The sequence below is a fragment of the Nannospalax galili genome, unplaced genomic scaffold (genome assembly GCF_000622305.1).
Source record: "Nannospalax galili isolate Female #2095 unplaced genomic scaffold, S.galili_v1.0 scaffold41, whole genome shotgun sequence".
In the NCBI taxonomy this organism is placed as follows: Eukaryota; Metazoa; Chordata; class Mammalia; order Rodentia; family Spalacidae; genus Nannospalax; species Nannospalax galili.
This window is the reverse complement of record NW_008344991.1, coordinates 629,359-629,919: the sequence shown is the minus strand read 5'-3', so window position 1 is coordinate 629,919 and position 561 is coordinate 629,359.

The following is a 561-nucleotide window of genomic DNA, read 5'->3' as shown; positions in this document are numbered from 1 at the left end:
TATTTTACAACCTCAAGAAGATAAGATATTTTGAGGATAGGAAGGGCAAATTGCCTTAAATGGAACTCACCTACAGAGTAAATGCTGTGCTGTCAAACCCCATGGTGAACTTCCACTTTGGTTGCGGAGTCTCTGGGGTCAATTGTAAGAATTAAGCCTGCGTTTCAGACATGATTTTACTGTCACCCTAACCTGGACAAGCAACAAAGTTTCCCCCACTTCCTTGCTGTGCTTCCCCACAATAGAAACCATCCATGTCTCTAGCATCAGCCTCGGCCTACTCCACTCCAGATATGCAAAAATAAATGTATTTACCACTCTAATTCTATCAAATGTAGAATATGTCAAAGTTTTATAGAATAGCATTCTCCCCTTCAGCTTTGCTTCCCACGTTTTAAATGTCTTTGCTTTGCTTTTTTTTTTTTGTCCAATCTTTGAAAAATCTGCCTTGTGCTTGTGTTACACTAGTCATAATTAGTGACTGTGGCTTGGAAAGGAGTCATATATGACTAAGAGAAATGCAGTGCCATTCCTTCAGAACAAAAGATGTTGGCATATATA